Source organism: Choloepus didactylus, chromosome 3 (genome assembly GCF_015220235.1).
Source record: "Choloepus didactylus isolate mChoDid1 chromosome 3, mChoDid1.pri, whole genome shotgun sequence".
Lineage (NCBI taxonomy): Eukaryota > Metazoa > Chordata > Mammalia > Pilosa > Megalonychidae > Choloepus > Choloepus didactylus.
The window spans coordinates 143,459,988-143,469,009 of NC_051309.1; the positions used below are offsets into that span (position 1 = coordinate 143,459,988).

At 35.6% G+C, this 9,022-nt stretch overlaps 1 pseudogene; it reads left to right on the forward strand.

The window, feature by feature from the left end:
- Nucleotides 1-494: 494 nt before the first annotated feature.
- Nucleotides 495-1,131, forward strand: LOC119530179 (annotated as a pseudogene).
- Nucleotides 1,132-9,022: the final 7,891 nt, after the last annotated feature.

Sequence of the window (9,022 nt, forward strand, 5' to 3'; positions counted from 1 at the left end):
GAGTCACTCAGCAGTGAGTTAGACCCCACCTCTATCTAGTCACAGGCTCCCAAGGCCTCAGAGACCCCGGGTGGAACCAAGTGGCTAGTGAGCACATGCATGCAAAAGTGCCCCCAGGAAACAAAAGAGACACATAGCGGAAATGTTAACAAGAGGTGCATGCACCCAAGACGGTCTCTAATTTCTGGAGCACCTAAACTACAAAAAAAAAATCCAGGCATTTTTGATGCTGATCCCATCAGGCTCTCTGGGGAAGAACACCTTAAATTGGTAGGTACCAGAGGCTGAAATGCCTCACGGGAAAAAAAGGGACAACTAAACTGTTTCAAGGTAAAATGCCTCATAGGACAGAAAAGTGTAATGAAAAGGTGTCACTGAGTAAGGGAGAGCAGTTGAGCAAATTATAAGAGTCAGGGAAAAAATTCTCCACAAAAACAAAAAGAACAGATCAGGAATCCCAGAGAAGGTAGAGAGGAAAGGAAGCTTTCTGCTTGATGTTAATATCCAAGCTAGAAAAGAACAAAAATATGAAACCAGGAGAGCAAATATAGTGGACTTTGAAAGAGCTTGGAGAAAAGATCTCACAATTGAAAGATGAATTAAAAATATCTTCTGCAGTCTCTACACCATCTAAAATGATGACAAAGACAGAGACCCAGAAAGAGTTGTTAGATACTGAACTGGACCTCCACAAGAGACTATCCTCAGAAGACACAGCAGAGTTACAGAAAAAACTCAGTCAGTTACAGGTTGAGGCGGCAGGATTAGGTATTTTACCAGTGGGTCGAGGAAAGACCATGTCCTCTTAAGGTCAAGGAAAAAGTCAAGGCTGTGGAGGAAGAAGAAGGGTCTCACTAAATCACTTGGTAGTGGACCACTGCCCCAAAGCACTAACAAGGGATTCACTGAGGAGGAAAAAGATGATTACTTCAGCATTTTTCAGCTACAAACCAAGGGTCAAAATTCAAAGACCGTCGACTACAAATATCCTGGGACAAACCCAAGGTACCATCCATATCCACTGAGACTGAGGAAGAGGAAGTCAAGGAAGAGGAAACCAAAACTTCAGGTTTGGTTTTGCATGATGATGATGACAAAGATGATGATGAATATGAGTCTCGTTCCTGGTGAACATGAAATCTGATGCGAGCTGCATAATTTTTAGGAATGTTGTTTAGAAGAACAACTTTTTAAAATTTAAAGAAGTCAAGGAGCCAAAAAATTTTTTTTAATGCAGTAGGTTTAAGGACAGCAAGTTTGCTATTTAAACACATCTCGTAACTGTACATAACAGTAAAGCACCAAAGGCCTAGTGACTTTTACACAGTTGTGAAGATCCACAGGAATGGCATGGGTAATCTCTAGAGCCTTATTTTCCACACCACATGTTTCTATTCCTATTGGATTATGATGTAAATGACAGGATGTTCAGAAATTTTATTTTGGATCATAATCTGCTGATAAAATTTCATTAAATGTCAAAATCGCCTGGAATTTCTTAACTTTCAGCTATTACGGATGGGCTGTCAGACAGTTGAAGTTATTTTTAATTAAAATACCCTTTTGCTTTCAAGAGTTGTCTTGGAAAACAAGTACAGTTTTATTTATTTATGTTTGTTTGTTTGTTTGTTTATTTATTTATTTATTTATTTATTTATTTATTTTACTGTGGAGGAGCCCAATTTGTATTCTGTAAAATTTGTTTTCAATGTTTTTATATGCAGTAGTACTATTTCAGTGTAAATCACAGCAAACTCTTTATGTTTTCAAATGCTCTAAGGCAATAGAAGCTAGCTCTGTGTTGTTTCCATTTTCTCATAATTTTAACTATAGGACTTCTGCTACTGAATCAGTTTGCTTTGATACTTAGTGAGTAATGGTTCAGTTGGTCTTTTTTTTTTTTTTAACTTTCTCAAAACGTAAAAGAATTCAGCTATTGCCCACTTCTCATCCTTCTTTTCTTTCTCTTTCCTTTACTAATAGACCTGACTTAACCAGTATTGAGATAAGTGATTCCTTTGGGCTACCAAAAGTCAGTCCCCAATAAAAGGTTTAAATCAGCACCATGATATGTAACTCATATTTTGGTGAGAATAATGGAAGGATTTTGCAGGGAGGGAATCAACAGCTTATTTTTCTCTTTTAAAGCTTCAGTTTAGTTATGCATCCCTTCATAGACAATTTCCTTCACTGTGTGCATTTTAAAGAGTAGAATATCTGTCAAGTAAAATATATGTAAATTTATGTCCTTGTGATCTGAATCTTATATGGAAAGCACAGAAACAATACTACACTGTTCTGGCCCCTGGGGAAATAAAATGATTAATGTACAAAAAAATCAGTATGTGTGATTTGGTGTATAATGAGATGCAGGCAAGATAAAACAAACCTGAAGTTCAGATATTAGGTAATTCTCAGAGCTGAGTGCTAGGTTAATCTAGCTATGATGTGCATGGGACAAAAAATGGGTTTCTGGAGAACCCCATATTGCTAAATATCATGATCTTTCAGAGTAATGTAAGAATTGCTAGATGATTACCATAATTTCTTAAATGTGCTAGCCCACTTCTATATATTTGCCTTTATTTACATTGCATGTCTGAATTTTGTAAAGAAAGAGGCAAAATTGTGTAAATCTGTGTAAGATTGTGTACATTTTTGCTTTTGTGATGATTTACTTTACAACTTAACTCAAAAACAAATTGCAACTTCTCATATATCTGAAGTCAAGGCACAATAGGTCAGCTGGTTCAGGAAAAGCTAAGTGCTTTGCAGCTAAGGTTTACATTTTCCACCTGGACATAGATTCTGCAGCTCACCTTAATATTCTGACCACTGTTCAGCTGATTTACAGGGAATGCATATGTTTAATCTCTCCTGTATCTGACTGTTATGTAGTAGATCCAACTGGAGGCAATCCAATCAGAACTGTGCTTTCACCTCTTGGCTGCTTTCTTTCATTCAACGTATTTATTTCATAGCTACCATGTGAACTGTGGTAAGCCAGTACTTGAACTACAACTGTTATGGAAACAGATGTAGCTCATATTCTCAAAGAACTTGCCGTGTGTGTGTGTGTGTGTGTGTGTGTGTGTGCACAAAGAAAAATAACCAAGCAATTGCAACAGAATTGTAGTTTCGCAGTAGATATAAAGTAAAAATCAAGATGGTTTTGAAGTGACTTGATACATAAGCTTTCATAGCTATGTGAAAGTAATGAGGAATACATTATGAAAAGATACACCTTCTTTTCCCTTACTCTTCTTAGACTTGTCAGATGAAATTCCACCTTCAATGGTAATCTTGAAACTAGAATTCTTAAACTAGGTCATTACTATGGCATGTTTAGCCAATATTCATTACTTCCTCCAGGTCATTATTCGTATCCCCTGCAACTCAGAACTTTCAGCTAGCTATGCTGATCCCAGGGGGTACTATTTTAAGAGCTTAGGTGCAAAAGGTTTTACATTTTATTATTCCATTTTTAACATTTTTCTGTTATAAGTGAATTTGTTTCCTATATACTTAAAGAAGAGGCAGATGTCAGATTAAATATTACTGCTGCAGTTACCATCCCAAGTCAAACTGAATTCACTTCCAACTTTGTGCCACCTATAAGCCAGCTTTTCAGATTTCAAAGGTCAGCAAGACAATGTCCCTGCAATCAGTGATTCTACAATCAAGTGGGTAATTGAAAAATAAATCATTTAAACCATAAATAACTTAGATGAAAGTAAAAGATCCTAAGAAAAGAGAGGAGATATACTTAAGCTAAATGGGATGTCATATTAGGTGTCCTCAAATCAAGCATTTTATAAAGGCTGAGATTTGTTGGATGATTTAGCATGAACTAAGTAGAAGATGTGCATGTGCTTCAGATAGAAGTATTGTATAAACAAGGGCATGAAAGATTTGGACATTTATTATCTTTGATGCTTAACTATTTTGAAAAAATTTGAAAAGTTATTTAATATTGTAAATTTTCAAAATATGTTTCTAAAATAAAATATGTATATATTTGTATGTATTAAAGCAAATTCAAGCAATCTTATGCTACTTATCATTAAGTTGAAAAATTATTCATGGCACTATTCACTAGATTTAATCAATTTCTTAGCTATATATTTCTTGAATGCCATAGTATAAGGCCATTTATGCAATATAAGCTTATTACATTCATTTTTAATTAAATTACCAGCAATATTATTCCAAATGACTTTTATGATAAACAATAAATTAGAAATTGACAATTTTAATTGATGTTTCTCTGTAGACCATAATTTTTAACTGAGCAAATGCCATTTCAATAGCCTACATCAAAACCAACTAAATGGACAATATTTTCATTACTGTGATTTTCAGATGTACATTTTTTGGTGTTCATTCAGAGGGCTTCTCTGCAATAAATACTTTTATAGTAAAAATTTCAACAATTAAGATATATATTTTGAAAGTTGAGATTCTCAATTATAAGTTATATGTATACACATACATATGTGCATGTATAATTGCATGTTTATGCATATATTTAAAATAGCAGGTCCACCCAAAGATTTTTGACACAAATTGAGACATTCCAAAGAACAATTATAGAGTTTCTAAATTAAACTTTCTACAGTATTTGGGGCATCAGTCACTAATTTTTTCAATCCCTCTTTGCTTTATATAGATGTTTTAATGGATTATTTTTTCAAGTTTCATTTTCAAAATTATGCTTTGCTAAAGACATAAAGACCTGAAATTTTCCAGTGTTGTATTCATCAAATCATGTGACTATTATTTCCAAATTTGAACAAAATCCAATCAAAATTTAGCGGATTCATTTACAAAATAGTTCAATACCATAGTTGGGCACACCCATTGTTTTAAAAGTAGTATTTCAAAAGCTCAGATAATTCTACAAATTGATTGATGATGAAAGGCAATTTGATGATGTACTTTTTGTATTCATTTTATTAATTATTTTATTTATTATTTTACTTTAAAATAAATATTTTATTATTTATTTTATTATTTATTAATTATTTTATTTAATCTAACTTTGTATAGGTAGACATACATTGATTTTTTCCTATTTTTATTTGCACAGTGTCTCAGCTTGTGTACACACAATTGTAAGCTATAAGTATACCATAACTAATCATGTATGTATTTTACTTCATAGATGGCAATTACTTCATAAACCCATTGTTTGTACCAGGGTGCTTTGTTCCACTAAAAAATACAAGTAATTTTATTGACAATACTGAACACATTAACCTCAAACCTTCAGTTTTTGCCTAAGCACAAGAAATCTAGTAATTGAAAATGAATGAGGGATTCTGGGAAGATGGCAGCATAGAAAGAAGTGGAAGACTTATTCTCCCCCAGAATAATTCATAAATGAACAAAAAAACAGTAAATAACCTGGAATAACAGTGGGGAGAGAAATGTGACTGTACACTCAACATCCGCCAACATGAATTGGGAGGAATGCCCGAGATCACACCATAAAATCTGTCAGTAAAACTTCAGACCTGCGCTGAGAGCTGAGAACCTAGAGCCAGGAGCCCCTCCCTCACGGAAGCCGCGCCGTGCACTTTCTCAGCCCAGCTCCAAGTGAGGTTTTAACATTAACTGCTCAATACAGACAGCGAATCCTCAACAAGCAGACAGAGGCTTTTGGTGACAACTGACCTTGGGAGAATAGCAGGATAGGGAGCCCAGAGGATTGGGTGCTATATCTGGCTGACGGGAGAACCTGGGAGCTTTTCTGTCTCTTGCTCTCTCTCTGTGGAGAAAACCTCAGCTGTTCTCAGCCCACAAGGCATTTCAGTAAAGACAGCCTCACACATTCTGCATTCTGAAATGAGCTGAGAGCCCTGCGGCGCAGCCTGGTGGCCCGGGCCTTCCCTTGGGGGATGGCACACACTGATGACATAGCACAGCATTTTCTCTCGGCTGAGGGAGGATCATGGCTGGGAGGGGGGATCTGCTCGGAGAGCCCAGGGGCACTGCGCTGAGTCTGGTGGTTTGTGGGACACCAAGAGAGAAATGCCCTTCCTCCCTGGCCACCCGTGCATGTGCCCACATCCAGGGTGGACGGCTCCAGTGGCACACCTAGGCTGAGTTCTCCAACTAAACATATGGGAATCATTTCCCCACACTCCGTGGAAAAAAGGTTCAGAACTGACTTGAGGGATATAGGTGACTCATAGATGCCTTCTGCTGGTTAGTTAGAGAAAGTGTACGTCACCAAACTGTGTCTCTGAAAAATTAGATTGATATCCTTTTTTTTTTATACAACTTGAAAGAACCCTATCAAGTAAAACAAATGCCAAGGGGCCAAAAACAACAGAAAATCTTAATGCATATGATAAAACCAGACAATACGGAGAATCCAGCTCCAAACATACAAATCAAGATTTTGGAGGAAATGTTATACCTCACAAAATTAATTAAAGAACTACAACCAAAGAATGAAAACATGGCAAAGGATTTAAAGGACATCAAGAGGACCATGGCCCAAGATATAAGTGTCATAAAGAAGACCCTAGAAGAGCATAAAGAAGACATTGCAAGAGTAAATTAAAAAATAGAAGATCTTATGGAAATAAAAGAAACTGTTGGTCAAATTAAAAAGACTCTGGATATTCACAATACAAGACTAGAGGAAGCTGAACAACATCTCAGTGTCCTAGAAATCCACAGAACAGAAAATGAAAGAACAAAAGAAAGAATGGAGAAAAAAATAGAAAAAATCGCAGTGGATCTCAGGGATATGATAGATAAAATAAAACATCCAAACTTAAGACTCATTGGTGTCCCAGAAGGGGAAGAGAAGGGTAAAGGTCTAGAAAGAGTATTCAAAGAAATTGTTGGGGAAAACTTCCCCAACCTTCTACACAATATAAACACACAAATCATAAATGCCCAGCGAAATCCAAATAGAATAAATCCAAATAAACCCACCCCAAGACATATCCTGATCAGACTCTCAAATACTGAAGAGAAGGAGCAAGTTCTGAAAGCAGCAAGAGAAAAGCAATTCACCACATACAAAGGAAACAACGTAAGACTAAGTAGTGACTACTCAGTGGCCACTATGGAGGCAAGAAGGCAGTGGCATGACATATTTAAAATTCTGAGAGAGAAAAATTTCCAGTCAAGAATACTTTATCCAGCAAAACTCTCCTTCAGATTTGAGGGAAAGCTTAAATTTTTCACAGACAAACAAATGCTGAGAGACTTTGCCAATAAAAGACCTGCCCTACTTCAGATTCTAAAGGAAGCCCTACCAACAGAGAGACAAAGAAAGGAGAAAGAGATATAGAGAATTTTAACAGACATATATAGTACCTTACATCCCAAATCACCAGGACACTCATTTTTCTCTAGTGATCACAGATCTTTCTCCAGAAGGGACCATAAGTTGGGATGTAAAACAAGCCTCAAGAAATTAAAAAAAAAAAAAAAATGAATATACTCAAAGAACATTCTCCAAACACAAGGGAATACAAATAGAAGTCAATAATTTTTAAACAATAACTCCACTATTTACTTCCTACATGATAAAAAATACACAAACTCTAAGGACAAATCAGTGGTTTTGAACTCAATGTAAAATACGTAATTTTAGACAACTATATAAAGGTGGGGGAATGAAGGAGTATAGGAACATAGTTTATGTGCCCTATTGAAGTGAAGGTGGTATCAAAGAAAAACAAGATTGATAGGGATTTAAGAGGTTAATTTTAAGCCCCACAGTAAACACAAAGAAATTATCAGAGAATATAACCATAGAGATGAAAAGTAGAATTTGGGTTAAGAGAAATGGGGGAAGGGGCAATGGGGAGTTAAGAAATGAGTGTAGGGTTGCTGTTTGAGGTGAAGGGAAATTTCTAGTAATGGATGGTGGGAAAGAGCATAACATCATTCTAAATGTGATTAATCCCACTAATGGAAGGCTAGGGAGGGGGTGGAATGGGAAGATTTAGGCTGTATATGTTTCCACAATTGAAAAAAGAAAAAAAAATAGACAGTCTAACTAGACAACAATTGAATGCTAAGGATGAACTTGGATAGGATTGGAGGGTGGAGGACAGGTGGCTCGAAGGGACACAGTTGAGACATAAGGAAAAGGAAATATAGAATGTAAGCATTGTATCATTGTTGAATCTCTTATACTTCTTAGCTTTGCTTAATGGAATTACATAAAAGAATGTTCTTGTTCATGGGAAGTACATACATGAATTATCGTGTATGTTCAAGATGTTTGCAGCTAACTCTCATATGTTCAGAAGACAGAGAAATATATGATGGATGATAGATAGGGAGGGAAAGAAATAGTGATGTGACAGCATGTTAAAGTTGGTGGATTGAGCTATTGGGGGAGGTGGGTCAGGGTATGATGGAATTCTGTGTATGGGGCTAGTATTGTTTTTACAACTATCCATGTAACTTTGAATTTATTTCAAAATAAAAAAAAATTTCAACAACAACAAAAAAAGATAATGAATGAAACAAATTCAGAAAAGTCATTTGAGCTAAAATAAATTTATGATTCTAAGTGACATGTAAAGGTACATTCTGCAACTGCATGCATTTAGTTGTCTTTAGGCACTGTGTTCTTCAAATATCTACCCACTTTTGAGATAAATGATGCTACTTTTTCAACAGATGTTTCTCCTGTTTGTATGTGTTTATGTATGTGTGTGAACAGATTCAACAGATTTATTTATTTTTTGTTTGCATGGGAGTTTACATGTATGTGCATGCTTGTGATATCACTGTTACTACCATGTGCCATGGTGGTTGGTCAATGTAGACAAAGTTTTGGACATGTGGCCCATTTACCATCAACTTTCCTGGAAAAAGAATTTCAGTGTTTTGTTACTTATTAAATGAGAATGTGATTTTTTTTTTTGAATTTACTGCTACTGAAAGAGATTAACTAAAAAAAATAATGTTATGAAACAATAAAATAAGGATGATAGGGATAGCAATGAGGAATTCTTCTATCATAATATCAAAAGTGAAAGGA